Genomic DNA, 19,156 nt, shown 5'->3' with positions numbered 1-19,156 from the left:
ATTTTTTTCTTTCCTAAAGAAATCCAATCACAAAATAACACAAAACATAACAGTGGTTTTTTTATCTCTCCTGCAAGTGATCGCCTAACAAAACAATATAAAACAAAAGAAATCCAATCACAAAATAATACAAAACAGAACATAGTGGTTTTTACCTCTCCTGCAAATGATCGCCTCACAAAACAATATAAAAGAAAAGAAATCCAATCACAAAATAATACAAAACATAACAGTGGTTTTTTAATCTCTCCTATAAATGATCGCATCACAAAACAATGTAAAACAAAGAAAACTACTCACAAAATAATAGAAAACATAACATCAAGATTTTTTTCTTTCCTAAAAATGATCGCCTCACAAAACAATATAAAACAAAAGAAATCCAATCACAAAATAATAGAAAACATAACATAATGTTTTTTATCTCTCCTACAAATGATCGCATCACAAAACAATATAAAAGAAAAGAAATCCAATCTCAAAAAATATAAAACATAACATAGGGTTTTTTTTTTCATCTCTCCTGCAAATGATCGCATCATAAAACGATATAACACAAAAGAAATCCAATCACAAAATAATACAAAACATAACAGTGGTTTTCTAATAACACAAAACATAACATAGTGGGGTTTTTATATGTCCTGCAAAAACGATCGCCTCACAAAACAATATAAAAGAAAAGAAATCCTATCACAAAATAATAGAAAACATAACATAGTGGGTTTTTTATCTCTCCTGCAAATGATCGCATCACAAAACAATATAAAAGAAAAGAAATCTAATCACAAAATAATACAAAACATAACATAGTGGTGTTTTTTTTATATCTTCTGCAAATGATCACATCATAAAACGATATAAAACAAAAGAAACCCAATCACAAAATATTACAAAACATAACATAGTGGTTTTTTTACCTCTCCTGCAAATGATCGCCTCACAAAACAATATAAGAAATCCAATCACAAAATAATACAAAACATAACATAGTGGGTTTTGTTTTTATCTCTCTTGCAAATGATCGCATCACAAAACAATATAAAACAAAAGAACTCCAATCACAAAATACTACAAAACATAACACAAAATAATACAAAACATGACAGTGGTTTTTTAATCTCTCCTATAAATGATCGCATCACAAAACAATATAAAACAAACAAAAATACTCGCAAAATAATAGAAAACATAACATCAAGATTTTTTTTTTCTTTCCTAAAAACGATCGCCTCACAAAACAATACAAAACAAAAGAAATCCAATTACAAAATAATACAAAACATAACATAGTGGCTTTTTTTTATCTCTCATACAAATGATCGCCTCACAAAACAATATAAAAGAAAAGAAATCCAATCACAAAATAATACAAAACATAACATAGTGGGGTTTTTATCTCTCCTGCAAGTGATCGCCTCACAAAACAATATAAAACAAAAGAAATCCAATCACAAAATAATACAAAACAGAACATAGTGGTTTTTTACCTCTCCTACAAGTGATCGCCTCACAAAACAATATAAAACAAAAGAAATCCAATCACAAAATAATAGAAAACATAACATAGGCCTATTGTTATTTTTATCTCTCCTGCAAGTGATCGCCTCACAAAATAATATAAAACAAAAGAAATCCAATCACAAAATAATACAAAACATAACATAGTGGTTTTGTTTATCTCTCATGCAAATGATCGCATCAAAAAACAATATGAAACAAAAGATATCCAATCACAAAATAATATAAAATATAAAATAGTGGGTTTTTAATCTCTCCTGCAAATGATCGCATCAAAAAACAATATGAAACAAAAGATATCCAATCACAAAATAATAGAACTTATAAAATAGTGGGGTTTTTTTAATCTCTCCTGCAAATGATCGCATCACAAAACAATATAAAACAAAAGAAATCCAATGACAAAATAATACGAAGCTTAAAATAGTGGGGTTTTTTTTTATCTTTCCTGCAAATGATCGCCTCACAAAACAATGTAAAACAAAAAAAATCCAATCACAAACTAATAAAAAGGATAAAAATGTGGAGAGACTGTAGAGGGCGGTAATGTGAGTGCGGCACAAAATCCTCACACAGAAATTACACAATAGCTGCAAAAATAAACATTTAGAATAAACTCGCATATATGCCCAACCAATTATCAGATTAGCAATTGTCATTGTTACGAGTGAATAGAATAAATTATCTTCACTGCAATGCAATTCCTTTGCGATTGCATTTCAATATAACATGATGACCAAATCGCCACTTGCACGCCTCTTCGGAGATATTTGGCTATTTCAGACGCTCGTTTCAACGCCATGTGAAAGACTTTTGCTTATAACTTGGCAACATTGTTGGTATATATTTCAATGCTAGACTATTTTCACGAGCCAAGTGCCTATACACCAAACGCAAGTCGATTGAAGCCGTACAACTTATCGCGAATTACGACCGTAAAATTTAGCGGGAAATTTAGACACTTCTTTTTGTCTAGATTAGCACGGCAAAATGTTTTTTATGATCGTCCGGTTGAGCTAATCACTGAATGAGCCTTTAAAGAAACCAGAGAAGATGAAATCTATTCTCATCTTCTCTGAAGAAACGTACCCTGCAAACATCAAGACCATGGGTGCTGATGCTGTAGTTTTGTCAAAATCCGAGATTCTGAATTAAACGAATTCTGAATGAAAAAGCAAATTTCGTCGTTTAACCTCATTTGTTTGGCTCCAAATTAAAAGGGGACAATGTGATCAGTGAAAACTACATAATTATATTCTTAATGTACTGGATTTGGCCAGAATGTCTAAACAAATTACGTACATTTATTTATATATTTAGTTGGTTTCTATATTTATTTATTTATCTATTTATTTCAAAGAGAGAACAAAACGTTTGTCAGAAATGATATTTTACATGTATATAATCATGGAAGAAAGATATTTTTCTTCCATGATATAATGAGTGTTTGAAACTCGCTTTACATTTTAAATGGCTGAATGACAGGAGCCAAAGTCCGCACAATACCTATCATTTCCATTTATCCAATATATATAGTCATATCGACCGTGTTATCGCAAGTAACACACCGGCGTGTTGTGAATTAACGTCGATATATCTATGAATACCTACATAACAGCGCCGTAAACGATAAAGCATAAGGCAAAATAATTTGCAGTTTGAACGAAACATGCGAAACACGCTCACTAAACAGTTAAATCATTCAACTCGCTGTGCGCCGCGGTGTAATTATTAGCAACGATCATCATCTTTTATGCCCGAATACATTTTTTTTTTTATTTATCGCCGACCTATGGTTGAATTTTCCATACTTGAATGTTACGTGCGTCGATCATCGATAATTATGTATTTACAGTATTTGTATTCAAATAATTTTTATAGTTTTTTACGGGTCAGAAATTATTGCGGTATTAAAGCAAGCATTGAAGTCCTAAAACGCACTGAGCTAGTTCTATAGGAACCGAGGCGTGGTAGAACGTAGGTAGAGGTATACGATTTATATATAAATATCGCGTGTGTCGAAATACGTGCGTCCGTCGTGAGTGTATGGAATGTTGGTGTTCAAGCCATGTACCGCATCGGCGGCTTACGAAGATGATCAGAAATTCGGACCAGCGTATAAAAGGTATGTCAAAATAAAGTGTTAACGCAGTTATACGGACAATTAATTGATGTTAGATATCTATTTTCAAATGTAATACAGGACTGTGTTTGTATAGGGAATTAAATTTTTCTCTGGAGTGAGACTCATGAAGTTTTATTTGACATTGCCGTCGGAGCACGAGATATGAAAGAAGCTATATCGCTGTATGTATATATACGACATTTAAATCGTAAGTAGTCAAGGTCTCTTTAAATTCGATCCGTTTCAACTATATCTTTGCGGGCGAGGGTTCCGTATTAAATGATATAGATTAACGGATGACATGGCATTCGTTTTCTATTCACCATCCGGCTTGTAATAATAGGTGTCCATATGAAAACGGCTTTTTAGGTGAACATAGTGAATCTCTTTCAGGTTCGAAAAAATGCAGAAAATAGTGTTACGTAAATGAAACTTTACGATACCCTACCATTTTTTACACTCGATGATAATTTAAAGACCCATTCAGTGATCCCAGCGCCCGTCCCAGCGCAAGTGTAAAATAAATAAAATTGTTTATAAATTGCTTAAAGGATAAGTCATTCAATTAAATTGTCATTTGATATTTTTGAAAATGAAAAAAATTTGACTAAAAACGAATAATACAGCAGTATTGAAGCCCAAATCAAATACATGTGGCTATATTGCACATTCATGTAAAATGTCTTATTTTATTTTAAATACGCAGCTTTCGGCTGAGTCCACTAGCAGGCTATGTTAGCACATTTATGGCAATGACAGAGGTACCACCAAAATCTGAATTTTGACGATTTTTACGATCGTCCGGATGAGCAAATCACTGAATGGGCCTTTAATGAAAACTAATATATACGGGAAACGTTAGCGACGTCACGTAAAGACTTTCAGTTTGTAATTAAAACCACTATCAGATACCATATTGGAAGAAGAACTTGCCAGAAGGAAATGGGAAGAAGTAAACAAAGACTTTCAGTTTGTAAAATTAAAAAAGACTAGAAGAAAACCCATGCTAATGCGGGAAACAACGAGTGACCGAAGAAAAGTTTTGAAGAGAGGAAGAAGTCTAAAAACTAAACGATGTATTGTTCATTAGAATTTGTAGTAGTATGTTTATTTTCAACTTTTATATTCTTGTTTATCTCGGTGTGGGGGGGGGGGGGATTAAAATAGCAATTCGGTATGGTATCAATCGCCATACTATACTGTCACATATGCATGTTCGGTGATCGCTAGCGGCGGGGGCGGGAGCCGCGCGGAGAGCAGGCATCCCAGTAGTATATATAAATTATAGGAACTTGACTCTTAAATACAACAGTCTCTTCAACGTCACAGTAGGCCTACCATATACATTTTGTTCCCCAAAAGACCTAATTGTTTTGGGTGTTGGGGGATCCGTATCTTCTATACGAAAATTTTCAATTTATAGTCGGCTTTTCATCCCAGCTTCATACACTTTTTAAAGTACATATCATGTATAAAGTTTACTTCGAGGACTGATAAATATGAAAAATATCAATTTTTAATCATTTGCCATAAAATGTGTATTCCCTATATCGCGAATTCCAAAATATCAAAATTATTTGATAATCACAAGGACATTCTTCTTATTCAGAATGCAATTCGATATGTTTAATGTGTCCCATAAAAATACCGTCCAAACACTCATACCAGAGCCCTTAACGGACTTTCATTATGAGGTGCTTAACTCAAATCACGTACGGCACTTTTACCTTTCTTTCTTATAGTTTGAATGTCTACGTGCAGCACACGGTTGCGCAGCCGTCGTAATTTCAGATTTACGAGGTCGCGGTAAATTGACGTGACGTCTTAAGATGCGTATCATCATGTTCTTACACTGCCCCCCCCCCCCATGTTAGTAAGAAATTGTATGACATCTGTTATATTGACTTTTTTGTATTATTTTTGTATTTTCATTTCAGTGACAAAGTAAATTCAACACAGACCCATAGTCTAATTGAAGCAATTCTCAATGAGTCCAGTGACGATGCAGAGGTAAAAGATATAACTACCGTCAACATGGCGACGACAACAGTCTCACAATCGATAGCACGAGTAAGAATTTGTCTCTTTACCCGATTATTGGTCTTTCTAAAATGTGTCGTACACATTTCTATCATTAAAAGATAAGATTAGGCTAAACAAATAGTTGACTTGCCCTTTAGGTGCCACGCTTAACGGTTGGTCGATACGTTTTATTATTATTATTATTATTATTATTGTTATTATTATTATTATTATTATTATGGTTACCGGCGGCTGAACCGCGGTCCATTGTTTAGAACAATAGAAACCGGCTCCAACCGGACGGAACCTGCGGTCGACCGCCGGTCGAGTTTTGATTTCATCCCTAAATTAATGCGTCATTTGTGCAACCCTACTGAGTTCCGGTAAAATACAAAAGGTTTTTGAGGTATTATGGGCTGCTTTCATAATCAGAGAGAGAGTAGCGATTTATAGCTTAATGAAAGTGTAAAGCCTATGCATGAATTCGGATCACCAAAAAATTCACATTTTTTTAATTATGGAGAAAATAATGTCCGCGAATTAAATAATAGGTATAGAGAAACCGGTTTGCAGTCTTGAGGAAATGTCGAAAACAGTGAGGGCGCTGTTTAGTGTCTCCTACCGGGAAAACGAGGTGGAAGACTACCATACATACGCTGGCGAAGTTACGTAATTAATCGGATTAACTACCATAGCAATAGGTCAAAACAATTCGCGCTGCACTACAAGCAGGTTGAACTAATCACCTGTGTATGTCTGCAATCATAGATTGAATACAATACTGGTCTTTTCAAAGATACTAATCTTACAGGTGCAAGTGATCAGCATGATATGGTTCAATGCAGAGGTACCGCGTGAACGTATCAGTTCAGCGCGGTATATTCAAAAATTGTTTTGACCTATTGCTATGGTAGTTAATCCGATTATTACGTAACTTCGCCAGCGTATTGAAACATAATTATGTTAAACTTTCATCGATTTGCAGTCGACTGGTTATCATAAAATATCTCCGAATAAGCAAAGAAAACCGGTATTTTTACACGTTTTTCAATGGGGCGATTATTTAGTGGTATGCTCCCTCACAGGATGACACTGAGTTAATACTCTTTGATGCCGACCGTTTCCAACGGCACTGGGTACGGAATATACACGTACACAGCTGCTGGCGTCTAATATGTTTACGATGCCGAAATTAACAAAAACAAATGCATAATTCCAGTCAGACTTTGTGAGTAATTAACGATTTTATGCGTTTATACCGCAATTAAACATAAATAAAACACATATGTTGAATATCCAAAATATGTAATTAATAAAAAAAAACAGCGACCATGTTTTTTGTTGTTGTTGGTTTTTTTGGGGTTTTTTTTTGTGTTTTTTGTTTTGTTTTTTGTTTGTTTGTTTTGGGGTGTTTTTTCAGATATTTGAGTCGAAACGGGCAAGTTCACGTCCACAGCCTTGTTCAGTAGTCTTTGCCCCGGTCATTGTCAATCTGGTGACCAACGGTATGTATAACAGGTCTGTGCCGATAGAACGTGTGGTAACGCAGCTGTTATAAATACGTCTACAGCTTCAGAACTAAGTTGTTTTCACAACCTAGACAGAAGGCTGATTTATTTACGCGCATTTTGATACCCCATTTGGCCAATGTCACTCAATATTAACAACACAGCAGTTCTTTTAAAGAAAATACCCGAATTAAAGTTAAAAGTTGCAGTTTACAGGGATCAGTGGTTATTACGCAAGCATTGTGGCACGTATAACCAAGGGGGTGACACTAAATTCACGGTTGTTCTATTAGCAACGCAAAACCTATGAAAAATTCCGCTGGTTTACCAGCTTGAAAGTGAGGCCAGTTATCTATCCGTTATGAATAATTCATGTTCGACCCCTTGGATCATGTTAATTGATATTGGCAAATAGGAACGTTGTTCGTTTTGCGAACTTTGCCTGTTCAATGAGAGTATAGCGCGCCCCAATACATCTGGGCACAAACCAGGCGAAAACGATCCAGTTTAATGAAATGGCAGACGGGTATTCCCATCAGGCACCAGTGATATGTTTTTTCAAAGAAAGTCTACTAATTTGATATGAAATGATATTTTGCAATAGCAAAGTCAAAATTAGGACTTGCTGTCAATAATATGAAGGAAATATGTGATAGAGGCAAGGTGTGAAATGCAAGTAGTATTTGAAGTTACGATAACCTTTGATACCCGACCTGACCTTCCATCATGGCGCCTTATTCGTTTTATGTATTTCTATTATGCTCTCAAGTAAAATAAAATACCAATATGCACTAAGCAGACAGAATGTTACTTGGCTCCCAGCATGAATTATTGATTTTATACGGAGGTAAAGAAATGCACAGTGTATGTGCAAGCGGTGCAACAATACTCCAAATATTTATGGTGAATCTGAATAGTGGTCACATGTGACATATCATGTGTTCGGTAAATCACGTGGCAACATTTTAAGATTTCAGGCTTGTTTACTAGTTAAATGCAATTTGTACTCTTTATTATTTATCTTTGTTAATTAATATATATTTTAAATGCTGAAAAATCGTGGTTGGCTGCCCATGATATCTGTTAAATTCAATGTTTTATGAATATAATTCTACCACGCAGAGGGGGTCACGTAGCAGAATTTCACACCACCTGACTTAGCTAGATTTCGAAGCTCTGCTCTTCAAATTCATGTAAATTTCAAAGTTTATACACTTAATATATTTAATATGATACTATTTTTTTTGTTTTAACCAACTGGTACACGAAATATACTAGCTTATTACCTATACAGAAAGGTGATTATCAGCCTTCACTCAGCAATTTGACAAGCCCGGCATATGCAGCCATTCTCCGTCTGGATAACATGACTGTCGCCCTCAATACGTCTGGGCACAAATTTAAATAACAATACGCTATTTACATATCAATGCGGCCTCATGCTAATTAAAGCTGCCCCATCCAGGAGTTCATCTATGGTATAACCCGCTATTAGAGAGTTTGCGAAATGCGGAAGAAGCAGAAACTGCAACGTCTAGAGGATTATAGATGATTATCTCTGATTATCTATATTCAAAACTACTCTGCCATTAAAGCCTTTAGAAGTACAAGTCGAGGTGAACGCGAAAATCACTTCAACGGTGAATAGTGAGCAGTAAAATATAAACGAAGATACGTTTTAAGGACATTAGTTTCCCTATTTCCTCATAAACTGCAAAATTACCTGTTATGTATTATCTAGATAAAAGACCAATTATTGGAAATTTAATTTGGTTTGTGTAAAAAACGCACCACATGTTGTTGAAAATTTGTATTTGAATTAGGTTAAACAAATTTTGTTCCAAACGTCAAGTTTGGTATATACCTGTGATTATGACGTAAAAAATCAGTTTGCGAAATCGCGTTCAATGAAAACTTCAACGGCGAGGGGATTAAGTTCCCGTATAAAATGCCTATTTCTACTGGAGCGAGCAGTGTAACATACTTCTGGAAGAGTATAGCTGGTGCATTATATTTATAAATATAACATGTCATAGGTTGTGCCTGGTACGAGTGGATGTGGAGGAGAATGAGGGCATTGGAAGTGGACAGGGAGCTGCAGTGGCGGTAGCGAAAGGGGGGGACAGCTTCCCATGGGACATCTTGTCCTCCTTCTTAACCCTTCCTTGTTGGATCCTAGCCGCCGTGATATTTTACGTTTTTAGGCATTTTTTCGCCATATTTTGCCCATTTTGTAAATATGTTTCCCTTTGAAAGTCGCCTACCCCATGCCCTCCTAACAGAAACACCCTGCAGACAATGTCACTGGGGATGGGGAAACTGGTGTGCGAGTGGAGTATTATAGGAGGGGGTCAAGTTTGAGAGAGAGAGAGAGTAAAGATGGAGGGAAGAGGGAGGGGTGAATATGGAGAAGGTAGGGGAGGGGGGAGGGGAAGTGGAGAGAGATTGATAAGGTGAAAGAAATAAAGAATTGGTATTTCATTACACTTTGCGTTGTAAAATAGAAATATGAATTTGACAAAGCTGACGTTAAATTTAATAATTGAGCCTTAAATAATATAAGCCTTAGATAACTATCGTAAGAATATTAATTGAAACATATAGCTAGTTTCAAAACAATATGATAAGGAGATTAGCGCTGGGTCCCGACATAATCCTTGTTGAGTGGTCGCGAGTTCATTCATGTTTCAAACGAAGCGCCTAAGGTAGAGTCTTTTGTCTTGAAGTGGGACTAATAACCACTTGACTAAACAAAAGAGAGACATTTGGATGTAGTCGGTTACAAGCTCTTACACATGCCCTTCTTTTGAACGCACATTGATACACATGTCCCGAGTTTAAGCGACAAAGATGCTTTTGGTGCAGTAACCAATCATACGTTAGCGTTTAAGTAAATTTGAGCAAGAAATCCAATCGATATTTCTGAAGTTGCAGTTGAAGTGAATTTTTAAACTTCATTTCGCAAACTCTCTTTTATCTTCGCGCTGACTTCAAATTAATACAAATAGCTGCAACTTTTTAATTCGGCTATTTTTATTTAACACTGCTGTGTTATTAATATTGATACAAAATTGGACTAATGGGGTATCGAAATACGGGTAAATAAATCATTCTTCTTTCTATATTTGAAAACAATTATTACTTTCGAAACTATAGGCGTATTTGTAACAGCTGCGTTACTTTTTGTGCAGTCTTTACATTGGTGGGAGTCTAAAGGTCCGTTCATACTACCACCGCATTTGCGATGCGTTGCGTTGCCGCACTGCATCGTACTGCAAACTACTGCATTGCGATATCGCAATAAAGTTAAATACATTTTAACTTGGAAATGCGACGAGTTGCGCTGAGTTGCGGCAAAAAGTAATCGATATATCGGCATCGCAAAGCAACGCATCGCAAATGCGGTGGTAGTATGAACGGACCTTAAGGTCGTGCATCGGTGGCGGCCATAACCTTCTTTGACTATCACAGAATTGTTCAGAAGAGCCATTGGCTTTAAAAGTATTATGTTGTTTGCAATGGTGAAAGTCCAATGTGAACTGGATGTCCGTATGTGTAATTGGTGTCAAATGTCATCCAGAGGTCATCGGGCCAAATTCCCGGGGCAAAATTACCCTCTTTCGTTGCGAGTATTGGTAAGAAAAATCACTTGTTTGAAAGAAATGGAGTGTGCAATGAGTGCAACGATCTTGGCCATCGAATTCAAAATTCACCGCCTGGTGCTCGTGACTCTTCAACCACAGCAGCTCTAGTTTAAATTGTTAACATTAAAATTTAGAGATTGTATTTTTTGCAATGAGGTTCTTTTACGAAAAGACAATTACTGCATACAACCGCTTTGGAGTATTATTTCTCAATAAATTGTATTGTGTGTCCATTTGTGTTTTCATTTTGATTATTACATATTGTTTATTATAGTTTATTATTATTATTATTATTATTATTATTATTATTATTATTATTATTATTACATTGTTGTTGTTATATTATTATTGTTGTTATATGTTTGCCTGATGTGTTAGTTAATTCTTGCGGTTTACGCGCGCTGCTTTCAACAACATTGTAAAAAGAACAATAGCGACATCCTTGACCTTAAAATAATATGCTTTATAGTCTATGGCCTTTGCCAATAGTGTTTGTGCCAAGAAAACTAACGAAACGATACCATATCTAAAATGATTGCGGTATGACGACAGTAAACATGATTACACGGCTTTTTTTCTTTCAAAACCTCAACATTAATTATTTTTTCTAAAAGTTTTTCTCCTCCGCTTTTGTTCTTACATTCTTATAGCCTTTATAATTACAATGTGACGCATTTATAAATGCTACCGTTTCAATATTTCACCATATCTACAGGATTAATATCATTATAATGTCCGTTATACGATCAGAAAAGAAAGATTTCGGTTTCTCTTAAAAGAAGCTCAGGAAATACACGTCTCGTGTTATACATTTAAACAACGGCACGAGTTTACCCGACTTAGCGTATATTATACAATGAATAACACGTTACAACTTGTCCGGCTCACTTCTTTTAAATTAAATCAAGTATCTTTATTAATATAATATTAAAACAGTATATAGCGTTGCCGTTATCTGATCTTCTTTGATCCACTTCATGAGATCAAGTCAAGCTTGAATGATGAAACATTATTTTCTTTATCATTTCTTATTGCGACACCTATATCCACTTTCGTGATGTTATAATAGCTGTAGAGCTCTGCATGTGGCTTTAGCTAAGCAAGCTTTTTGCGCAGTAAGGCCTAAATAATAAATTGTTTAATTGACGTAACCCGGCCGTCCCTAAAAGTAGGCCCGATCCTGATTTTTTTTAATTAAAAAATTAAACGCAATTTACAGCTTTTAAAAAGTGGAAAAAAGTAAATAAAAATAAATAAATAAATAAATAAATAATAAATCCCTACCTACCCTATTTTTTAACAAACAATTTTATAGGCCTAATCACTCAGTACACTACTGACCAGCTTCTTTTGTTATGCATAATCGCGCTTAAAGTCCATCGATGTCATGTTGAAATCAGCCCAACTCAGAGATATACCTTTTTGCTATGAAATTCATTTTCTCGGTCAAATATAAAGCAATATTTTTTTTTCTTCAGTAATGTCAGTTAAAAACAGAATGACTGGATATCATAGAATTAGGCATGAAATTTTGTCTTTCAGTGTAAATGTTGGATTTTTACAGGCCTCAACTTCGCCCGCGAGTTTTTTTCTGAATTAATTTTTTTTGCGTTTCAAACATTAACCGAAGAATGAAAATTATTGCTTTTCATTTGACCGAGAAAATGAATTATGAAGTGTAACTAAAAAACCATCGACTGACTAGCGTTATACGTGTAATATACATGTCGATTCTCACAACAAAACTCTCCCATAGACCCGTGGGCACCATGAACCCGTTACTCTTGAGTGAGAAATACATGTTTAGGGAATCTTTGTGTGGAAGATCCATCGGATTGAAAGATAACGTTTCTTATTATGGATCAATCAATCAGAACGCCAGTCCCTCGATGGCTATTGTTATACAACATGGACACGGTTCACTTAAAGGCCCATTCAGTGATTTGCTCATCCGGGCGATCGTAAAAATCATCAAAAATCAGATTTTGGTACCTTTGTCATTGTCATAAAATAATGTGTTAACATAGCCTGTTAGTAGTTCACCCTAAAGCCGTGTATTTTGAACTTAAAATTTGCGATTTTGTGACATTATCATTCGAAATCAGCCAAAGATATCAACAATATATGGCCTCATTCTTTTTCTGGAGTTTGTTGAACATGAAAGCGGAATAGGCTCAACAATGGTTTGCTGGGTAAATAGTAAAAAAAGCATTGGCCTAAAAAGGGGCGAGAGGTGCCATATTCACGGATTGCCGAAAAACGGCTTGTGCCCGCCCCCCCCATCAGACTCAATCGTGAACGGTCCCCACACATACACCCACACAATATGATGACCCACGCTACGCCACGAAGCTGTCAATTTCAACGTCCTCCGTGCGTTTACACCCGAAGATGCAAATCTCTCTCTATATACGGCCGATCTCACACGTATTTCAATGGACAATCTCTACGTATGAGCCATGCGTATGAAGGAAGTCAAATTTTCACACACCCTCACTTTTGCTTTTTTTATTGATTTCATACAAACAAATTGGATCATATTATTAATAGTTATACTTTCCTTCGTATGTTCAATATCCTTGACTGTCTTTAAAATTATTAAAATTATTGTCAAACGGACACATTTGTTACATTTTCTACGTTGTTCAAACGTTCATTTCGTACGTGGAGAGTCTTCAATAGGCCCTACTGGCTAAATAATCGACCTCGCTCCGTTACAGGAGAGTGATTTTGAATAGATAGGCGTACGATCACGCCGTTTGGAAATCGCAACCTCTCTATTATGTACAAAATATACATTTGTCATACAGTATTCATGGTAAGAACTATCACTACTATTCTATACGGAGTCATTTATTTTGTCAAGACATAGGCATTAACAGCTGGAAAAGGCAGAAGCTACACATGCAGGAACACGCGGGAGATCACAGATGGTTGCCCGGCAAAATGGGGAAATAATAACGGACCAGGATGGAATATGTATTGAGTTGAATATTTCTACCAGGACCTCTACAGCAGCAAGACACCAGTAGAAGGCCCACATATTCAATTTGTGGCCCGTAGGCGAAATTACATGAAATATTACATTTGCATTGATTGCATTAAAAGACATAAAAAAACCATATAAAATTCTGGGATCAGTCGATATTTGTTTTTTATTTTCAATTTTTACTTTAAATTTAAGTTTTTACTACTTTATATGGATGCTGATAAACAATTAAGTGCATTTGCGCGTATCACTTGCAAGTGTTTTGTGGAACTCTAACATGGCCTTATAAACTTTTTAAATGCCTCATCGTTTTCTTGGTAGATGCTGGAAACGGCTAGCAATGTTCATTTTACGTGAAAACTGCTGTATTTTGTTAATTTACAAAAACTCCCTCCCTCCTCACTTGTCCAAAAAGATGTAGACGTGGCACGAATTTTTAAACTTTTAAATTTACGTGGCCTTAATTTAATAATTCAATTCCGAGTAATGTATACATTTTTGTCTTCATATAGTATTGGCAACACCTGGCCATTAAATGTGTAATAAACTGAATGTGCGCGACAAATCGGCAATACCAACTATATACTTTCAATGTTTAACGAAGTATGACGTTGCTTCTAAATTAGAGATACAAAGTTTCATTTTTAATAATCCTTGTACCTGCATAATAAATAATAATGATAATAATAATAATTATTAATATTATTATTATTATTATTATTATTATTATTATTGTTATTTATTTTCAGTTACAGTTACTTTACAGTTAAAAATATAAATACGTAAAAACAAGCTAAGACCTAATGCCAATTGAATTTTATACATCATTAAGAGTGCTATATAGGCACACGATGGACATTGTACAAAAGGGATATTGCACGGAAATTACATGCAATAGAATTAAGTGAAATGTTTAAAAGTGACGGCCTAAGTAACACAGCATAATAATTTTAACCAGATTAAAAACAATTTTTGTCACGCTAATATAATGCAAAAAATGACAAAAAAAAGATGAAATTATAATCATAATACAAAATATTTTACACAGTTCTCAGATATGCACGAATATAATGTTATATGTAACAAGCGGCCCGACTGCAATGGCTATATGATATGTATTTAACAGATATAATTAAGCAAGATGTAATTAAAGTAATCTGGGAGAATTAATATTAAAAGCTGACGCATACTAGTATTAAGTATTTAATATATCAACGACTCGCGCTACAACCATGATCGGCCCCAGTTATGGTTATGGCAAACGGGAATGAATAATAGCATCATCGGGTGTTATACATTCAATTGCGATATAGAATCAAATTATGACGAATTTAGGCATAGGGCCAATGTGCCAAGTTATGGCCTAGAACATAATAAAAAAAATATATATGTAATATATAAAATAATGATGGTTATTGATTTTTGTTCCTGTTATATGGTTTGTATTGTAATGGCATAAACTGTACATATGAACATAAAATCGCATGTTGAATGATTTGTATCAAAAAATGAATATGCGTGTCGCCTTTCTCTTTATTTCCCTCCCATTCTATTCTCCCCATCCCTTTCTCTTTCTCTCTATAGTTCTCTCTCTCTCCCCTCTCTATTTCACGCTATTTATTGTGTAAAGAAACACGTCATAGCTATAATATGTGTTTATTTTTATGATTACAACCATTAAGGGGGTACTACACCCCTGTGGTAAATTTGTGACTATTTTTGCATTTTTCTCAAAAAATAATAACACAGTGGTAACAAAAGTTATGTATATTATTGGGGCAAGGAATCCAATTACTACACTGAAATTTCAGTGACTCAAGACAAGCGGTTCCGTATATATGATAGGAAATTAGGTACATCCTTATAGCGGTACCTTATTTCGTATCATAAATAACGAACTGCTTGCCTTGGGTCACTGAAATTCCAGTGTAGTAATTGATTCCTTGCCCCAATAATATACATAACTTTTTGTTACCAGTGTGTGATTAGTTTTTGAGAAAAATGCAAAAATAGACATACATTTATAGAGGGGTGTAGTACCCCCTTAACCATGCATGGGGTACATTGGTAGTTATAGTATGCAAAGTTAATGATATATTGGTTATTATTTTAATTATAATTATTTTGTCAAGTTCCATAGTGATTGTGTCAACATATTGTTGCATGGATGGTAGATTGCGCTGACTAAAAACCTGTAATTCAAATGCAATGAACTTTACGAACTATACGATATTTGTTTCTTCGGTCAAGTCTGCTCGATTTCTGCATGGTTCAGTGAGCGCAAATTACGATCCAAAATAATACGCTCACTATTATATTTGTTTATATCGGGTCTCAAGTGAGAATTCACCACACCAAGTTGAACCCCACGTTTTAGAAAGGCCGTACGCAGGTGCCATCGAAAATCCTCAAAGGTCCATTTTTGCTATTTTTCCAATAAAAAGGTCCAAAAGTAGGAGAAAATGGTCCACTTGTTTTTGTGGTATAAGGCTTTAAAAAGAGATTTTTTGGAAGATGCGTACCCCCTTCTAAATCCTGCGTTCGTGTAACTTCCATTTGTCCATGGGTGCGGAGGGGTTAGGGTTGGCCGATGACACCATTCAGTATCGAGCCCTATATACAAGTTTATACAAATATAGCGTACCGTAGGCCGATATATTGTGCATTGTGGAATTGTCTGTTAGTGTATTAAAGTTTTTGGTTTCATTGTTTTGCTCGTTTAGCCCTGGTCCTGGGGCCCTGGTATTATCATGAAAAAATATGGTCTTTTGTTACGGAATGGAGATCGGCTTGTTGTGATAAAACAGCATCCAGAAAAAATGAAAACACTGCAGAAGCATAAAGCTAACCCCAATATTATAAGCCTGGTATATGGATTTATAAATAATTGAAGTCTGTCATATCATATTCACCTTAAAGGTATCATGTTCATTTTAGTGAAAAAAATACAATAAAACATTTTTTGTTTTCCCCATCATACCCATGCACGAGGGTTTACCATATAGCTGGTATGCTGCATGTATTTATATACTGTACGATCCAACAATCTGACCTGGAACACAAAATGCTGGCATTGATGAAACGTCACGTATCGAGATAAATTTTTACCTCTGAACACGTCCGAGTGTACCTTTAAGTTAACCGTTAAGAATTTCCGATTAAAGACATCATGAGTGCATGTGTGTGTACGTATACAAGGCAAATTGATAGTTACATATATATATAGATATATATATACATGCAGTATGACCGGCATTTAACAAAGATCATGTTCTCCGTAATCGGCAGCTGACGATATGGTATGGAGATTTTCTGTCGTCGACGTATTTTCAATGGTAGGCATTTTTCTGTTAAAATAAATTGTAGAAATCGTTTTAACAACCGCTTGTGAACCATTAGTAACGTCACGATCGGTGCTTTCTTTGAATCGGGTCTAACGATTTTACGTTAAATATTGTATCTCTCTTACGCTAGTACTGATATATCTACGCTTATTTTTTTCTCGTTCACACTGTTTTATGTGAGTGTATATAATATATTGATACTTGACCAGAAAATACGTATTACATAAAACAGATTTCGTTTTACGTGCATGTAATATAGCGCTGAGCCTGTTATAATTAAATTTTTCACTCTTATGACGTTTACAGGGTTTTATTGTATAATCATGTCAGTCACGTTTCTTTCTTTCTTTCTTTCTTTCTTTCTTTCTTTCTTTTTTTCTTTCTTTCTTTCTTTCTTCTTTCTTTTGATTTCTTTGTCATGATTTTGGGGCATTGCCGTCAAATTATAGCCCTAATAACGATATCATTTTATTTTTGAATCGGTAACACATTGTTTTTTGTATGTCAAATTGTTTAATTAAAAAGGGGAAACGAACTTGTTAGTATGTCGTACACGTATACATATAAACACCGTGGTTTATACGTATGTAGAAACATAGGCCGTTCCTGTTATTAAAAGCACGCCACATTAATATTACTACACCTTTACCCATTGAATCCTATATTACTAGTATATATTATTATATGAAAAGTATAGAGATTAGGACGATAACGAAATGAAATCAAACACTTACCGCAAACACAAGGCCATTTAAATTTAGTGCTTTGGTTGCCGGAAGGAAAACAAGAAATTGTGCATGGGATATTTTCCTATATTTTGTTGTTACTATCATTTTATTTTAGTTGTTTGACATTTTTATATCATTTATATAATAGCGAAATGTGGTTATATTTGCTGATAAGCGCACATTTCAATGTTCGTTTTGTTTGTACCTGGTAATAATTGTGTATGACAATTTACTATTAGTATTTATCATATGTGACCGTACAGCATGAGTTGTAAATGTCCTCAATTGTATTCTGAGTTACAGTGTAAAATGGGCATGAAGGTCATATTCATAGGTATTTCAATTTGGTGCTACGTGTATCTCATTAAATGAGGTACACGTAGCACCAAATTGAGGTACCTATGAATACGACCTTCATGCCCATTTTACACTGTAACTCAGAATACAATTGAGGACATTTACGGCTCATTCGTGCTGTACGGTCACATATCACTAATTGTAATGATAGGCATATTTTGAATGACATTTAAGCCACCTGAGGTAAGACCCAACATTATATAGATTGGGTTTTTTTCGTCAGTTTTAACATTTTTGCACTACTAGGATCGTGGTGTGCAATGCCGGTGTGCAATATATTTAACACCGGCATTATTCATTGGGTGTTCTATTCTAAATTAAGAATAAATACGAGATACGAATAAATATGGATGGATACTCATTTCACTTAATGTGATGATTTTTCATGCAGATCAATGAAAAAAATGTAGAGAAGTAATCGGATTTAAAATATTTGATATGTTGCGTCGAGGTGAAATGTGCTGCTTTTCGCGCACTGCGTTCTGGTTGTACGGATCAATGGCATGAATGTATGATACCCTGGTAGTAATACCGGTTGAGGCCGAATTTGTTGACATCTCTAGCTACATGGATCATATCCGAGACCGTGACGACGAGGCATGTATCATTCATATGCCGATCTTTTTCCTGAACCTAATAATTATGGCCTTAAACTTTAATTTGATATTAAACACTATATTCTGGGATATCTCCATCGAACCTTTTATAAAGAACCAAGCTATATATACCTAAAACGACGTAGCATTATGCGATATAAGTTGTGCTTATTCGTGATATTGTTAATTAAAGGACGACCGTCATTTTGTCTACTTTAACAATAATATTGACTGGAACCTACGTCACATGTGTGAATGCAACGTATATGTGCGTCCGTGGAACGTGGCACACATGATAGCGTAAAATTATGTGAAAAGCAAA

General features: G+C 34.9%; 1 protein-coding gene across 5 annotated transcripts in view; it reads left to right on the top strand.

Annotated features, from left to right (window-relative positions):
• Window positions 1–19,156, top strand: part of LOC140156058 (uncharacterized) — a 57,112-nt gene that overhangs the window by 23,234 nt on the left and 14,722 nt on the right. For 3 of the 5 annotated variants that reach the window (XM_072179174.1, XM_072179175.1, XM_072179171.1), the window contains exons 1-2: window positions 3,203–3,646; window positions 5,584–5,716. The gene's annotated coding sequence lies outside the window, so the exon portion shown is untranslated. Of the gene's footprint in view, window positions 1–3,202; window positions 3,647–5,583; window positions 5,717–16,984; window positions 17,145–19,156 lie in introns of those variants that run through there. The other 2 variants (XM_072179172.1, XM_072179173.1) reach the window with 2 other exon arrangements.

Source organism: Amphiura filiformis, chromosome 6, assembly GCF_039555335.1.
Source record: "Amphiura filiformis chromosome 6, Afil_fr2py, whole genome shotgun sequence".
NCBI lineage: Eukaryota > Metazoa > Echinodermata > Ophiuroidea > Amphilepidida > Amphiuridae > Amphiura > Amphiura filiformis.
This window is presented reverse-complemented; position numbering and strand designations above follow the sequence as displayed.